Source organism: Scatophagus argus, chromosome 11 (genome assembly GCF_020382885.2).
Source record: "Scatophagus argus isolate fScaArg1 chromosome 11, fScaArg1.pri, whole genome shotgun sequence".
NCBI classification, from domain to species: Eukaryota; Metazoa; Chordata; class Actinopteri; family Scatophagidae; genus Scatophagus; species Scatophagus argus.
The window spans coordinates 5,320,020-5,337,360 of NC_058503.1; the positions used below are offsets into that span (position 1 = coordinate 5,320,020).

Here is a 17,341-nt window from a genome sequence, read left to right on the forward strand (position 1 = left end):
AGGTCTCATTCATGCTAGACTGAATCCAAGCAAGCTTTGATCTGCCGCTTTGAGACGCTGAAGAGCGAAGCTTCAGTCGTCACTTTGAATGGGCCATAAAGTTATGTGAGGAAAGAGTCGTTCTTCACTCGGCTGGTGAAATTGCATTAATTATGTATTGTTTGCAGACTTCCTTGCTTTGCTTTGTGCAGGTTCTGTGAGGGCACCTTAAGTTTATTTAAGGTGTTGTAAGAAGTGAACTAATCACGTGGTGTTGGCTGAAACATTTCTTGTGGGTGAGTGGGAAATCAGTTGGAAGCAGATTGAGAAGTCACACTGATTCCTGTCTATATACACATTCAAACAGTGTAATGTTTCCTTTTATCCCCCCAGGCCATGCTCTCTTTGAAACCAAATTAATAGCCCCCTTCACTGCATCGCATATAATTTGAACCTGTCTCTCTGTTCTGCAGTTCAATCTTAATTGCTAAGTACTTCCATTTCAGGAGTTGTTAAGCAAACGGCGCGTATGACGGATGAGTCTGTGGCAGTAAACACCAAATTACTTAATCAAAAGCTCTCTCTATCTCCCTTCTGTCTTTCAGAAAGTCAAGAACTCTTTGCTGTTGTCCCGGGATCGATAAAAGATTGATAAAATTGATAAAAGACAGGGCCATTTTAACATGCCACTTTCTTTTCTTTAGTTATATCCTCACACCACAATGATGAGTGGGGATTTCATTTCTGCACTTGAAAAGATGGATCGGGAACTTGATTCCCAGCCACAAGTACATTAAATGGCCTAATTCTTGCTGTCATTTGCACCTCATCTTGTCACACTTTCAAAATTTATTTCTGTCTTTTATCGACTCCTATTTACTGTGTATCATCTCTATCATCAGAAACTGCTTTTTAATTCCTGACATCTCTTTCTCATTTTGGGACTCTCTTCTGGCACTCTTATCATTCCTCGCTTGATGTCTCTCTCTTACAAATTCTCTGCTTTTCACTGTGCCTCTTTTTCATTTTTTTTGGCTCTTTCAACTGATCTCCAGGTGGAATTTCCATTGATTAAAACCAAACGTGGCCTGCACCTCTGTGCTCACCTGACCAAGCCTGACTCAGGAAGATGAATCACTTTCAGTCCTCTTCTATCAGTCCACTCTCTTTACACATCCAGGGAAAACAAACTAAAACAAAAGTATGCTTTTTGTCTGCAGCTGTTTTCGGTGGTTTGGTCACCAATAAAGCCAATAAAGGGAAATCTGAATGCTGCAGTCTACACTCATTTTATAGACAACAGTGTACTTCCAAATTTGTGGCAGCAGTTTGGGGAAGGCCTATTCCTTTTTCAAAGTCCCAAAATACATGTTCAGACCTGCACCAAGCCCTGAACTCAAAAACCATGTAACACTCTTGGGTTGTGCAATATGACCAAATTCTCACTTCCCAAGATGTACAGTTGCAAGTAATTTCACATTCAAATGATGATACATATCATGATATAACTGAACATTTAGTGTTAGAGTGGATGGAGTTTTTGGGGGATTCTAATGTCCCCAGATGTCATGAGGTCAGACCACCTCATGTTTGGTCCATCCCTGTGGGATTAATTCTAATTCTCTGTACATGCCCACACAGGGAGAGTTCCTTTCTCATATTAGAGGTTGGGGCGGTGTTTCAGAGCTGCTGGTCGAAAGCTGTGCTAGCTTAATGCACATAATACATTAGGCTGATGGAAACATTTCACTCAATTTTCTACCCTTAATTTACATTGTGGAGGGTATAAAAGCATATGGGCTGTGCAGCTTCAGCAGCTGAAAAGGTTACTGATTGCCATGGTACAACCGAGTCCCTTTCTGTTTGAATTTGCTTTGACGCAGTTGCATAGAGCACAGGAAGCAGATTCAGTTTCAGTTTTGCGTAAGATTCTGCAGGCAATTTCTCCTCAGAGGTGTGTTTTTCTCTGAATTTATGTGGTGCTGCAATGCGCCCTTCCCCTCTCATCCCTCTTGTTTCCTCCTCCTCCTCATCACCCACTCTCTTTCTTTCTTCCTCAGTTGGGGTGATAGTTACTGCTGCTTTGCTCGACTCAGCTCACTTCTTCCCTTGATAGCTTCTGACCAGCAGGGAAAAGACGGAGAGTTATCTTTTCTCTTTTTCCCTCTGGAAGCCCATGTCCTTTGGCTTAATACATAATTCTTCTCCCCAGTCCTTCCATTCCTTATCCTGGGGGCCCTACGCTTCAGAGCCCAGTCTCTGTTGGAATAAATATGCATGCAAATGGCAGGTGCGAATGGTTTTCCTCTCCTTTCAATGCCACATATGGTTTGCAATGCTTAGGGAGAAGTAACCACTTCAGGACTGCACGAAAGAATCAGTTTTGTCTTTCTGTGTTTTCGAGTATAGCTGCTCTCCACCCACAAAGTCAGGGGATTTAGCCAAATCGTATTGCTGTGCATGTTTTAATGATGCAGCTACTGTCAGAGTTTTTCTCTGTTGAGAAAGAAGAGGTAGAAGAAAAGTGAGGGGGAAATGGAGATCAAGTGTTTGGGATAATGAGGGATGGGGGGGAGTGTTTCAGTGTTCTGGTGGGGATGTTCACACAAAGCTTTGATAGAAAGATTTAAGTTTCAGGATTAGAGATGGAGAACACATGTTATACACTGTGGAGCAGCTAAGTCTGGCTCTTGTAAAATGCTGTGCATCTATGTGAAACGACCTAGCTGACTGATTTAACTGCTATGATCTGAGAGTTGGTTAAACCATATTTGATCAAATCCGTAGCACTGGTAAGCTAAGGCTTGGGTTCAAAAACATTTTATTGAATCTGAGTGCAGTATTGATTCAAATTAGGTTTTGCTTTGAACATCTGCCAGTAACTTAAGTTAAAAATAACTATAACAAATGAACAAAGAACTTGAAGCAAATCAGCATATTTGATGAAGTACTTTCATTTTTCTTGCAACTTTTTGGGTTATATCCACATGGTTGAATGCACTTTGGATAAAAGCATCAGCAAGTTATAGTTCATGCCACTATAATATATATATATATAATATAATTTAACACATCAATACTTTTCAGCTTTTAACAATTTTTGGTAGCCAAAGTTAGAAATAACTAATTGTTCAGTTCTATCTTTAGCCAAGTGACTTACATGAATTTAGAAAAAAATTGAGTCAAGATAAAAGACTTGATAAGATGTTTGACTCAGACTGAAAGCTTAAAAAATTTGGGTGTTGCCAACTTGCATCTGAATCCAAATTGAAACTGGCTATCAGATCCCAACTCTCATCATCCTGTATGATTGTTGTGGTGTCTTTGTCGTTCATGTTTAATCAAGAAAAGAAATGCAGTGGAATGGTTCAGCAATTTTACGGATTAGATCTCTTAAACATTTTGAAGGCTGCTGTTTCAGTGACGTTCAGTTCTAGTTTGTCTTTCATTCTTCCACAGTTCATGACCAAGCCTGACTGTGCCATTATGTAAATTTGTCCTAAAAAAATAAGCTGTTTGAATGCAAAGCAGAGTACGAGTATAAATTCAGTTACTCATTCCCACCAGACTCAAGAGTCACATCCTATTTGCCTAATTATGCTTAAAGCAACAGAAGCAGAATAAGCTACGCCAGTTACTGCAACAATGAACAAGAACTTGATGATTTTCGTGAGCAAATCACACGTTCTTCATGTTTGTGTCAAGTGCTGTAAAACAGATCCAGGTCTCTTTCTGCCAGGTTGGCAATGATGGTGCTGCCATTTGGCTGTTGCACAATCTGGGCACGTGGATCAATATTCAGCTCGATAAGTATAATGTTGGCCTGAAGCAGAGTTTGCTGCTGCTGGCTGCCCGCAGACAATTCAATCCCCCCGGTGTGTACCTCACTCTGCCCCAGCACAACAAACTGGACTTGGAACGATCAAATTCAGTTACAGACACATTTACATGAGCAGCATTTCCCACAAACAAACACTCAAGGACACAAAAACAGTGAAGTTCCCACCTAAAGCACTCACAGATACACATATATGTGTGGTAAAATGTTCCGTCACACACACATGCAAACACCCAAAGTGCAACTATACTTACTCCAGTAGTAGACTAATTAACAGCCAGTGGGACCAAATGTGGACTCTATTGGAGGGACTTTATCCCACAGCAAACACCAGGTTCAGAGGAGGTTCAGTTCTTTATTGTTTTGTACCTGAATTCCAAATGTATCAGATTTTATGAGAAGAGATTTTCAATATGTTAGCGTTTCAGAACTAAAGCAAATAATAATTAAGGGTGAAAATGTGTATAGAACAAACACTAACAAACACATTACTTGCTGAATTTTTTTTAGAAATTCACCATTAAGTAAGTAATTTCGGGCCTAAAATACAAAAACGAACATCAGAATTGATTTAGAATTGACTATGTGAATATTTTACATAATTAACATTCAGTATGTCACCCAGCCCTGGAAAGTATTCTGTATGAGGAGATGTCACATTTCTGAGGACCATTGCATTTAAATAGCATAGTTAGTCTCCGTAGTCTACATCATTTCTCTAAGCCAGTTGGTCAGCCGTGCACTTTGTAGTGCTAAAGCTAAAGCTGATGTATTAAGAGCCTTGGGCTTCTTAAATGGAGGTGCCACTTAATTACAGCAGGGACCCACTTCAGCTTAGTGAGCAATCAGATAAGCACAACTCATGGCACAAGGGCTGAAACTGTTTTTCACAAAGATGGAAGTACAGCAACACATGTATTTATATGGTACTATATACAGTGTATACACAGAGCTGTGGATGTATGGACATGTGGGCACAAAAAGCCGTTTTAGCATTTACAATACTGACGCTCTATAGTCTTTACATCTTAGCTGTAAGCATTTGTTACCACATGCAATAAAATAAGTGACCCCTCCATTAAGCTAGAGATCGAGGTTGTCTCTGAGAACAGGGAGTGTGAGGTCAGAGGTCACACTTTATATAAACAGGCCAAGTGCTGTAATGGAAAGCCAAAGACATGTGAAACTAGACTGGAAACTCTGCCATTGTGGGGACATACGTGGACAGAGCAGAATAACAAGGGCAATGGATGACTTAGCCTGTCAATATGATGCCATGGTTTCGGGTTGTGCTATTTAAACTGTCTCGTCTGTAAGAGTCAACTTTTTAGGGAGCAGCATCTATGTGTGTGTCTGTGCTGTACTTCACAGAATTCAGATCGTTTGCTCCTGGGTTTTTGTGCTGTTAGTCCTCATCTGAATTGATTGTTTAGTCCCAGAACGTGAAATTCACGTGACTTGACTGGAGTTAAATGAGTTGAATGACCAATTCAGAAGACGATAAACTGCATCACAAAATATCATATGAAGTGCAAACCTGTCACCAGACGGGAAGTTATGACCCACAAGGAACATTTTCTACAACTAAGAAATACTCATTTACATGTTGTGTGCACTGATGTGTGCACTGCAATTAGCTGAAACTTGAGTTTAAACTTTACATGAACCTAATAAAACATTCAGCAGTTTAAATTGGTCCATTTTCAGATTACGGGTGTGTGAAATTAATTAGTCAGGTATGATGCAGTATTTTGTTGGCAACAGCAAAGCACTGTGAATTTACTGCGGTTTTGATTCCTGCCTCTGACTGGCTCCATAGCAACATCAGCTGGAGCTCTTATTATTGCAGCACTTAGAACCACATGTAACTGATGGGAAAACATGCTTAAAACCAGCGGTCCGTGCTGGAGTGTTATATCTATACTATCACATACAAGTTATGTGGAATGTTTTGTTTTTAGGAGGTGGGCAGTCTTCAGTGTATTTTGGTGTAATAACAATTCCTCTGATTACTTTTTAGGGTACATGATAGTGTTTATCAGTAACACAAAGTAAATACAGGCTCACCTACTTGAGTAGAAATGTTTTCTGTCAGCTTTTTTCCAACATCCTGTCTGCTCTCTCTGAGACTCCTCTTGGATGTGATGCTTCCCTGTTTGTTTTTGTTGTGTTTGGTTTACACTGGATTTGTCCTTAGGCTGTGAATTTTAATGATTCAGTTTAAATGTGTAAATGTAAGGGGAATCTTGTTTTTCCCTCATGCTGGGACTTTTAATAGTTTAAGTGGAGGTCATTGTGTAGTCAGTGTGTAATTTTCTGTAATATAATGCCATGTTCTCTGTGACAAGCCTTCGAAATGGTGGTGTCTTTCTTGCTAAATTTTTGATTTGTAATTGGACTTTTGGAATTTGCTGATCACAAAATTTTCTTCCATTTTCTGATCAAAATATCCACAAAGGTTTTACATTTTATGACAAAAAGTACAAGTGGATCATACGTTGGAGGGCTTGTCAAGGGTATACTAACCTGTTGGTATTTGTGCTGGTCAGTATGCAAAAATGTGGCAACACATATTGTACTGATTGGGCTTGAGGTAATGTAGAAACTGTGTCATTACACAGTTTACTTGGCAGGATCATTGTTTCCTCTGCTTATTGTGCGTGGAAAAAAAATCGCACAGCTGAACAGAGAGAAGCCCTCTGTTACTCAGTGCATGGCTGAAACACAGATAAACCTAAATAATTACGAAATACTTGATGTATTTTGTCCAGTCTGTAATTTAGATAATTGATCAATAATGTGCATTTTGTTTATTTCTAAAATCAACTGAAAATATAGAGCTTTGTTGACAGATGTAACTGATGCAACCAAACATTCAACAACGTCAGAAAAGATTAATAACTTCCTATTACATAGTTCTTGTGAGTCTCCAAGTTATCTTTTTTTAGAGATCAGATTTACTCTGAGGGCGGCACAGTGATGCAGTGGTTAGCACTGTCACCTCATAGCAAGAGGGTTCCAGGTTTGAATCCCGGTCTGGGCCCTTCTATGTGGAGTTTGCATGTTCTCCCTGTGCCTGCGTGGGTTTTCTCCGGGTCCTCCGGCTTCCTCCCACCATACCAAAAACATGCACATTAGGTTAATTGGCTACTCTAAATTGCCCCTAGGTGTGAGTGTGAGAGTGTGTGGTTGTCTGTCTTTATGTGTTGGCCCTGCGATTGACTGGCGACCAGTCCAGGGTGTACCCCGCCTCTCGCCCGTAGTCAGCTGGGATAGGCTCCAGTGCCCCCACGACCCTGACGGATAAGCGGTATAGAAAATGGATGGATGGATGGATTTACTCTGATTCGTATTTGCTGCCCTGGCTCACATAGAGAACTACTTCTGTTTAGTGTGAGTGGGACTGGAGTGGGTTTGAGAGAGGACATCCTGTCGCATGTCCCCAACACATGTATATGCTTTATAGTAGGAAGAAGCAATGAAATTCCATAACGTATGAGAGATACCGGTGCTGGAATGATAATATAATTTTGTCAGTTATTCTGGAGTATATTTGGGTACCAGTAGTTGATGGAAATTTAGACTGACTTATTGTTCTGCAGACTGTTTTTAAAATCTGCAAATTGTATGGCAACATGACTACTGAGACTGTAACTGCCAAATGTTCTCATTGTAGAGTCTATAATGTTTAAGAATATAACTCAAATTAGAGTTCACATTAGTGCTGGTTGTTTAGTTATCTGGTGGTTGAATTGACAGACAGATGACAACAGTAAGTGGAAAAATATTTGTTGTTTTTTATTTTTAGTCTGATGACAGCTGTTTGATCTACAGCCACACAGAGCCATGACTATATTGTTGCTGGTGATTGCTCTTATCAATCAATCAAACTTTATTTGTAAGAGCTTTAGACAATAAAAAACAATTAAAACCCACACCGCTACCCAGCACACACACACACACACACACACACTATGACTGAAGGTATGTTAGAAACAAACAAAGGATTCAATAAAACAGGAACTGAGGAAACGCTTCCTAATATGCATATTTATGGCAACATCAGAAGTTACTACATTGTCAATATTTGTCTTGTCCTATGAGTCTTCACCAAAGTGCTGTAAAGCGTCCATGTGCAGTAAAAACTACGATGTGATGTGTTAGACTTTGGGTGGCTCCAGAGGTAAAAAGAAGCAACAGCGCTCTGCTAGAGTCTGATGCAAACTGGAAAGCTGCAGGCAGTAATTTGCTCCTAATTAGAAGTATTTCCTTCACTGACCTGAAGGAGAAATGTTAAACTTCACAGTTGTGTTTGTGAGAGTTAGAGAGAGAGAGATAAACTCCATGAGTTGCTGAGTTGTGAACTCCTGCTGTCTTGTAACTCGCCTCTTCACCTATTTCCCGCTAAGTCTTCATTACACTGCCCGATTCAGTTACCAGTAACCGGAGCTTAATTAGAAGAATTTAATTTTCACTGCTGGAGCCGATGGCCACCGTTGATACCCACTTCTTATGCCTGGAAAAGAGGAAGATGCACTGTGGTGAGCTGCAAAAGTTTTGACAGTCCAAAAGAAAGTTCCAGATTGGATCACAGGAGTGTGATCTCAACCTCCCGGCTGTTTTGATGGTCTCATACTGTTAACAGAAGGACTGCCGAGCATCTTAAGTGTGTGTGTGTGTGTGTGTGTGTGTGTGTGTGTTTGTGAGATTTCACAGTCAGGGGAGAGGAGTAGAGACAAAATTAAAATAATTTAATGACATTTAAAACTTTGATTGAAACCTGGTTGAGAGGCCATTTTGTAGAGCAAAAAAAAAAACAATATTAAGATTTTGTGTTTTTAGACCTTTTACATGGCAGACATTTTGACTTGTCAAAACCACAATAGCTCAGTTCCTTTAAGTGTCTCAGTAAGCCTGCATTCCCAGTACCAGAACCTGGAAATAACTCATTCTCAGTCTAGACTGAAACACCTCAACAGTTGTTGGCTTATTTGCCATGATGTTTGGTACAGGTGTCCATGGTTCCCTCATGATGAATCCAAATGTCTTTTAGTGACTTTTTCCACCATGAGATTCACATTTTCCGTTTTGAGTGACGTGTCACAACGACTGGACAAATTGCTGTAGAATTTGGTTCAGAGATCCATGTCCCCATCAGGCATCTTCTGATGTTATCTGTTAAACTTGGCTTGTTGTCGGATCCACGTCTATCAAACCACATATCTGCAAAGCCATTTAGGTCACATTAAATGTCACGTTGCTATGAGTCACCTGGCCGATAAAATTTGAAATTTGAAATTGAATATTTGCGTAGCTCCAGACTTTGTTTGTCTGACTGTCTGCTGTAGAGGCATCACTTCAGGAGGAAGTGTGTTTGCATGTGTGAATATGTGTGTGTCTGAAAGAGAGTAAGACTGTAGGTCACAGACTAAGCAGTTTATGAGAATTCTTTCTCCTCACTTGTTGCAGTGAATAAAGCTTGATCCCACGCTGACATTGGAGATTACGGGGACTTTTTTTGTTTGAGAGGACACTTCCCGCTGCTCTGCGTTAAATTCTCAGCTTAGCTCCATAGAAAATCCCCTTTACTGCATTTGTCTACCTGTCTTTGTGGCTGTGGCTTCAGACTCTCAGCACAGAGCTGGAGAATCTGGGAGAAGAACTTTGAACTGGATTTGAATTAATTCATAATAATTGTGATATTTGATTATTTTTAATTAATGAAGCGAAAATGCCAAGCATTCTCTGGTTCCAGCTTGCAGCTTAAGATTTCTCTCAGTTTTATATTACTTTAAACTGTGAAAAAAAACATGAATTTCATCGTCTTTGTCAGACAAGACATGAATTTTGAAAATGTCACTTGGGACATTGTTCAATATTTTCTGACATTTTAGAGACTAACTGGCAAACAAGTTTCCGAATGAGTCAATGGGTAGCAGTGTTCTATATGAATGCACAGTTGATTATGCTAAACCTCTAAGCAGAAGTGATTGGTCTTACTGCAGCAATAATATGGCAGCTGTTTCCTTCACTTCCACACTAAAAGGCAAAGATGACAATAATCAATCTCTCTTTTATTCATCTTTGCCTTTTAGTGTGGAAGTGAAGGAAACAGCAGCCATATTACGACAGTAAACGCCGCAAGAGGGATGACAAGTCTGAGCTGCTCTTTCAGGTTGCCGTAGAAACCACCCAGGGCTATTTGTCCCAATTTGCTCTGTAGCGTTGAGATCAAAAAGCTTGGAACCCAAAGTGCTCTCTGCATATTAGCATCAGTGTTTGATTCAGCACAATTAGGCATTGGTTCACCTCATTTACATCCATTTTGAGAATTTACAGTTGGAGATATTTGGATTGTGTTTTCTATGCAATACAAGGCTTCTTATGTTATATAGTCTAGAGTCTAGAGTTTTATGTGTTTGAACTGTATTGAACTTTGTGGCTTGTTATTGTGGGGTCAGGCCATCACTTGATGTAAAGGAAACTTCCAGGTCTCTCTTTTGCTCCAGCCCCCAACCCCATGAAGTCTCCGTTTAAATGCCATTCCTGCTCCGCCTTCTCTGCTCCATTGATAAGTTGGCGGTTTGTTTACGAGAGCGCCAGCACTTCTTTGTGGCTCTGCACCCTGCTTATTAGAAGGAGGCGAGCAGCTAGTCAAAGACTCACCCCTCCCCCTCCTCCCTCTTTCTCTCCCTCTCTCCCTCCAGAATCAGTTTGAAAAGGACAGACGGCCCTCTGAGCCCCCCTCTCAACACCCCAGTGATGCTTAGCTGGTGAGTACACGTTCATCTATTTCATTCAGAACTTTTCAAACCACTTTCATGCATTTCTTCCGCTAGTTTCGTCCTGGATTACTGCTTTGTATTTGCTCCCCAACTCATTTTTTTTTCTTTTGTGCTCAGTTTTGCTGGCAAACGCCAAACTTCTCTTTGGTCTTGTAAATATTTCTATGATGAGGAGTTGCCATTATTCTTTTCTCTCATTCTCACTTTCTCCAAATGTCTTCAACCCCTCCCCCTGCCACAAAAAACTCTATGGCCTCTGTAGTAAAGGTTAGGCAGTCTTTTTTGTTGAGAGAGCTTTTTCCTGACTGAGTGAAGTGATTTGAAAAGCAGCAGCGAGAATATGGCAGTAGACCCGGAAGAGGGGAGGATAAGCAGTAGAGGTGGGAGGATGGGTGAGGCTTTAGACAGGTTGCTAATGGACAATTCTTCTCTCTCTCTTTGAACCAGTGAATCACTCTGATAGACAATCACATCACCTCCACTAGAAGAAACTGGTCACAGTCAGTGCATTTTCATATTGCAGGTGTTTTGACCTTCATTAGATAGACAGACATGGGCGAGAGTGAAAGAAATGCAACCAGTCTCCAAGTGGACCCAAACCAGAGAACTGGGGAGTTCAAATTCAGCCCCTTGAATCCTTTCACCAGAAAACAAACAAATAAACAAAAAAAAAACCCCAACAACTTATTTTTATATGTTTGCTTTTACCTATAAAAATCTGCATCCAACTATCAAACAACTGATCAAATTTTTGAGGCTTCTGGGTAATGGCTTAACGTGAATCATCTAAATGCTGCATTGTGACTGTGACTTTAGTCTGGTATTAACAGTAATCAAGTGTTGGTATGTTTGCATTGAAATGGCAAGATTAAGTCTTTATGTAGATTAAGGCATAACTACAGATTATGTGAATTACCTGTGATTGTGAGAAAACTGAGCTAACATGTTGCCTGAAGTCATGTTGTTATCTGTTCTCATTCAAAACATTTTTTCCTTTCTTGTCTCATCTCAGCTAAGAAATAGTTGTTGAAGGTAAAGCTTTCATTCATGAATTGCAGCACATTCAGATTGCAGAAGAATGATTTAAAGCGATTGTTATGATTTGAAAACATACAAGGCCCCCAAACTCCACAGTTAAATGTTATCATTTCTTTAATAACCTTCGTATTTAATTGCTTTGACCATCGTCTGCCATCAGTTATTAGATTTACTGGTAACAAGCCGAGGACCAGATTTATTTGATATTGAACATTTCACTCATCGAACAAAGCTTTACTGCCCAAAACACAAGCCTGGGCAATTTATCATGAAAAGCACAGACCAATCTCACCCTCTTCTCTTTCTCTGTATTTAATATCCCTGAAGGCCAGCTCTGGCATTTGCTTACGTTCTGTTGTTGTACTCCCTGTACTTAGCACTCGCCTCCTTCTCACTTACTCTGCTCAATTCAATTTGCGGCCTAAATGTCTTTCCCTAATATGTGTCATTGGAGCAGAGCAGCAGAGCAGCAGTGCTCCCTCTCTCGCTGCTTTGAGGAAGCTCCTCTGTATTTGTCTTGGTTCTCTCTGCTCCTCTGGGAGGAGATCAGGGGCTCCAGTCGTGGTTGGCATGTTGTCTCTTCCAGTCCCGCTGTTGTTTGCTGATATTTAGTTCAGGCTGACAATAAGCCGGAAGAAAACAAGATTCTTTCAGGCCAATAAGAGAGAGAGAAGGGGTGGACTGAGAGAGAGAGAAAGAGGGAGAGAGAGAGAGAGAGAGAGAGAGAGAGAGAGAGAGACCGACCCAAAAAAGGGGGGCGACAGGGGACTCATCCCTGGATGGGGATTCTCTTTAAAGCTTTCTGTTTGTGGCCCCTAGGGCCGAATTAAGTGAGCGTCATTATCCCTGGCAAATTACCACGCTGCTTTTGTGGTCCAGCCATGGTACATTAGGGCGCCTTAAAACGTGGCCGGGCCATGCCCATTCAGCTCACAAAAAGAGGGGCTGCTGGCAGATCCTTGGCCTGGCTGACAGAGGAGGTATTCACACCACATCGGGGGGGATGGTGATGATAATAGAGGGGGTCTTCTGAGATGAGTAAAAATCACTCGGTCCAAGGCCGATGTGACATTGTGTTAAAACACATGCCAGCTGATGATGTCATCACTTGAGCTAGAGATCTGGATCCGATAAGAAAACCATTAATCTTATCAGGACATAGATCCAGTCTTTCTAATTACTAATTACTCATGCATCAAGAGCTCATCAGCTCATTCTGAACTATGACTGTTTAAGAACTCTTGATGACTTGTTTCGGATGACACCAATGATTTGTATCTATGAATCAATCTTTTAGTCCTTCTTAAATGGAAAGATTTATGACCTGAATATCTTTGTCGATGTCCACATGTCAAACTCCAATTGCTCTTGATGGGCAGCTCAGCACCTTGCATGGTTCTTCACTCCCATTGGTTTGTGTAAATGAGTGAAAAAGAGTAAAATTTTAAAGAACTTTGGATCATGTGCTCCATTTATGAACTTGTTTAGATGCAAATCCAAGTAATATTTTGCCATTAACAAGGTTTTTGATGTCAGACCCTTCCAATCTCTGCAATACAGTGTCCATTAAAATTTGCATTATGTGTTTGTAGAAAATAAAAACGTTTGTCAGAAAGTCCAAAACTGGATACATCCTAGAGATGTCAGAAAATGGCAGCTGTATCCATCTTGCTGGATAATTGACTGACTACGATGTCACTGGTCACTGGCTTTAAGATGTGAAGTAATGAGCAGGTGTGGAGTCCAGGGAAAAAGAAAGAGCTGGGGATACATTGTTTGACTGGGTCAGTTGCTTCAGTGTTTAGTGGGGTCATTTGAGATGATTGGATGAACCCTGTTTTCACTTATTCCTCCACCGCTGAAAAGGAATTCTCAGAAGTTGTAGGAACTGGTCTGAGGAGGAAGAGCACACGCTATCTCAGTCAGTCAAAGGATTTCAGCGGTTGCAGAGTGCTTGCAACACATACATTTCTGTCTGTTATACGGATGACATCTGCTACAAGTTTTGGCGGAAGTTTAGTCTTCGTTTCCAACATCAGTGGGTAGCTCAGACTCAATATAGAGCGATCAGAGTTGATCCTCTGAGCCTGAAACGGTTGAATCAGGTTTCTGCCAAACGCCCATAAATTCAGAGTGCACCATGAGCTATAATGTCATACTCTTCAAAAAAAAAAAAAAAACTAAAGAGAGAGAGAGATACTGACGGCACAGTAAAGCTCCTGGTGTGTGAAATGTTTTTTCTGGCACTTTGCCTTTATTTATCATCTAATCAACTGGAAGCTTTGTCTCAATGATTGATGTCTCCTTCATTTTATTTTTCTATCCACAAAAGGTGGGAGATTTCATCACTTTCCTACATCGGTTCCTGCTTTTATGAACTCAGTTCCTCCGCTGAAGTAAATGAAGCAAGGGAGGAGGCTTTTGTCCAGGGGCCGTGGTGGAAACCCGGAGCCCGTAAATCCTGCACTGATCTTTGGATCATTAAACTGTGAGCCCTGACTCCTTTGGTTCTTTATCACCAGGCCTGGATCCCAGGCCATAATGGAGGCTAACTGGCTAATGATTAGCTGTCTTCTGCAGTTACTCCAGAGCTGGCTGCTGCTGCAGGTACCCGTTCGGATGGGAGGAGGCTATGAAAACATATAAATCTTGCCTGGAATACTTTCTCTTTTTATTCATCCAACTCATTGTCTTAATGTCAGAAACCATTCATGCTTAGTGTTGAATGTAAATGTTAACTAATGTTGACTTGTTTTTTGAACCACTCATAGCCATTTGTGAAGCTATTCATGTAACTAGTCTCTAATACAAGATGGAGTGGTTTGTGCTTATGAATTCGACAAACAGAACAGAAAACAGTCTCAAGTTTTGGCTGAGAGGGAGATGATTGGCTCCTTGAAAACAAAGACTGAGAGGAAGTGTTTTGGATAATGATCCCATTTTCTTCTTCCTTCTTGCAAAAATCCATGATTACTTCTGGTTATTCTGGCAACATACAGACATGTGAATGTGAGACATATTGAACCTTGATGCAAAGACAGAAAATAGCAGTGAACATAGGTTTTAGACTAGACTAAAATTAATATTTTTTGATACTTTTGAAGAGGGAGCACGTAAGACAAGTTTTGTGAGGACACAAAGGACAGACTAGGCAGGAATTCTATGTCGGGTGTTCCTGTGGTCCCACCATGCATTCATAGAAACTGATCCAGCGCAGTGACATCACTGGGTCTGTCAAGGTAAAAACTATTGTTCAAAACCGCATTTATTGCATTTAATTTTTTTTGTGACCTTGAGGAAAAGATTCCTTCCCCTGTTTCTCTTCCTTTTTTATAGTTCAGACTCAAATGAATTGGTCTGAATAAGGGCATCATATGCCATATAAACTGAAAAGAGTTGTTGCAATTTCAGGCTGCGGGATCAATAAAGTTCATCTTATATAAAGAAAACTGACTTGACTTAAACAGTCTCTGAGAGGAGGGAAACTCCAGTCTTTGGCATCAGAGTCTGACATGCAACAAGCACTATTCTGACACTCTTATTTCTGCCTCACAACAAATGTATGGACGCTGAGCTGCTTTGCAAGATCACAAAATGTATTTAGTGTTACTGAAAAGATTACTGAGCCAGTTTTGAACTTGCTCGAGTGCTCATTTGTACTGTCAAAAATGCTCTCTTCAGAAATAACTACAAGCAGTTGAGGCTGATCAGTCACAGTACTTCTGGTCTATCATTGTATTCATACAGCTGCCCTATTTGTTTTTACAAATAGAACCCATGTAATGTAACTATAAATCCAGCTTTAACGAGTTAACATCTCCAAAATCCGATTAGAAACCTTTGATTTATTAAGTGTTGAATAAGCCTCACCTGAGAAAGCACAACTTAAGTGTCTCAATCAGTGCGAAAAGAAAAAAGAAAAAGAAAAAGAAAAACCCCACTTTGACTCTCTGAAGCCGGTCGGCTGTGGCGTTCCTGGCTGTAAACTTGCTGTTTGCTGCTTAATCATTCAGTAAGGATTAGTGGCACTGTGTGTTTTCTAATTATAGCCCTGGACTGTGCTCTCTCCTCCTCTGTGGGGTCAATCTAGCCCACCAGGCCCTCAGCCAGCGGCTTACTCACAGCGAACCTCAGCTGCTGCTTTCACGCGTTTATCTGAGTCGTTAACTTGCCATCTTTTTATTGTTGTTCTTCATTTTTTCTTTTTATCACACCGTGCTCTCTTTTCTGTCTGTCTGTTTCTCTTTCTGTCTGTCTTTTGTTGAGCCAAAGACTGTTGGGTAAAATGAAACTCATTGAGGTAGCTGTCAAAATAAATCACTTCTTCTATCAAGGAGGAAACAAGGAATTGTCTGAAAGAAAAGGACACCAATTGTTTTTTTTCCCTCCATACAATCAATCAGTTCCCTTTCACATCTTTTCATATCTTTTTATTCTTGGAGAACAATAAAATTGATTAACCCCTCTGGGAAGGCTTGTTATCCATTTCCATTACAGAAGTGTTTGTAAGAGGCATGGATTTAAAACACCTGAGCAAAAAAAAAAAAAAAAAACATAGATCAAAGGAATATACTGATGCCCATGAGCGTTGACGGACAATAATCAAAAATGATGGCTGCCAGCCACAGCTGAAGCATCTGGTTCAACAACAGACCAGATGTGTATCCTGCATTGCTGATGTCAGTCATATGTTTTTGATCATTGTGACTGCTGTGCGTCTTCCTGGATAAAGTGAACTGCAACATTGATGTTTAAATTATTTATTTATGAATTTAGTTTCGTTTTCTGAACCTGTTAGGGTCTTTCAGGGGTTCCATTGTTAAGCCGAATCAATTTCACTTCTTCAGGGGACACCTAGGAAACAGCTCAATCCATTTTTAATCAAAGCACCTTATTAAGCAGAAGTTCAGATCAGATTAGCATGTCTATTTTCCCATCAGTCATTTGATGAGCCTGTGATGTGGAACCACATGGTGGTTGTGAAGATAACTTTGTGTTCTCTGAAATAACCTCAAAGTAATATATTTACATAATTAAATGTGTTGGGATGTAAAAGATATAATTATTTTTTGGGGGAAATATCCCTGTTTGTTGTTATGGGACACAGACAGATACGGACTCAGACAGTGGTTATGCACAAGGTAGATGGCAGATAATGAAAATTACATTATATGAACCCAGACATTCAATTTGGTTCACTTGGTCTTTAGCTTAGGTTTACTTACATTTATATGCGATTTGTATCTTAATGGATTATAGACATCTGGCCTGTGAGTGTTCATGTTATCTTCTCTCTGTCTGCATCATGGCTGTTTCTCACTGTGCACATTTTTTGGGCGACAAACACTGAAAGTAAAAGCAAATAAGAGAATGTTAAATTTTTACATTCACTGCCACTAGATACACTATACAGACAAACGTGTTGGTACACCTGACCATTACACCAACAGGGACTCCAATAACATCGCATTCTTAATACATAGACATTAATATGGAGTTGACTCCCTTCCTCACCGCAGGATCTCAGACCAAAACAAGTGCACACATCATTTACTCAATAAAAAAACAATTTATTTAACCTTTAACTTTTAACTGAGTTTGAAAGCTGGATTGATTTTGCTTCCATCCACCCATCCAAAGTTTACACCTGATTATCCTGAGCATGATTGCCTATCTCAGCTTACATTGCATTACCAGTCTA

The 17,341-nt window shown here is 40.3% G+C and overlaps 1 protein-coding gene across 3 annotated transcripts in view; it reads left to right on the forward strand.

The window, feature by feature from the left end:
* sema5ba (sema domain, seven thrombospondin repeats (type 1 and type 1-like), transmembrane domain (TM) and short cytoplasmic domain, (semaphorin) 5Ba) overlaps positions 1 to 17,341 on the forward strand; it is a 146,807-nt gene that overhangs the window by 17,703 nt on the left and 111,763 nt on the right. For all 3 annotated transcript variants that reach the window (XM_046403888.1, XM_046403887.1, XM_046403889.1), the window contains exon 2: positions 10,525 to 10,590. The gene's annotated coding sequence lies outside the window, so the exon portion shown is untranslated. The remainder of the gene's footprint in view (positions 1 to 10,524; positions 10,591 to 17,341) is intronic.